Source organism: Aphanomyces invadans (assembly GCF_000520115.1).
Source record: "Aphanomyces invadans strain NJM9701 unplaced genomic scaffold supercont1.15, whole genome shotgun sequence".
Lineage (NCBI taxonomy): Eukaryota > Oomycota > Saprolegniomycetes > Saprolegniales > Verrucalvaceae > Aphanomyces > Aphanomyces invadans.
In genome coordinates, this window is record NW_008580160.1 from 943,187 (window position 1) to 943,937 (window position 751).

Sequence of the window (751 nt, forward strand, 5' to 3'; positions counted from 1 at the left end):
AGAGGCCTAACACCAGCATTTCGTCGCGGCAGAGCACACACGCCTTCGCCAGCCACACCAATAATTCCTCCTTGAAATTCGCCCAGAACTACCTCCCTATGTCACACGCTCCAGCCTAATCGATGCGGTTGTAATCGAACTCGCCATCAGATTCCAGCAAAGCACCAGGAACGAGTGTGGCGCCATGCATAAATTGTGGTCCCTCGTCGAAGTAAGCGCTTGCAGAGCCAAAAACCTGTAGCCTTTACTAAAGTAGAATCGACAATCCAAAATTCCATTCAAGTGCACCTGAACATGACAATGGTGCTTTGCCCTCGGTTAATTTCATTTCGCCCACCGAACGCAGTAGGGCAACCTTCCGTTTGTATCCAGCACTAAACTCTGCAACAAGTTAGCCATTTGAGAAGCGCGCTGTGCTACCTGCCATCGATTGTTTTGCATTTACTTTGTATTGCAACTCCGGCTCAGTGTAGAGATACTTTATTGCGCTTTGGACGGCCCAGCGAGTTGTTTGGAGTGGAATGCACTCGGCGTGGAGGCGCTGCTTGATGCTAGAGTGTTGTAACATGGCCTTAGATACCGACACCCTGAGGGGTAGAATTATGGCTCCTCCGACTACACTCGAAGGGTGATCCTTTTGGAACCGACTTGTCAATCGGACAATCGTCGTGTCGTATTACCGCTTCCTCGTGCTGATCACGCGGAGAGCAATTATGTCGTCACCCGGCTCCACAGATGCATTGACTATACT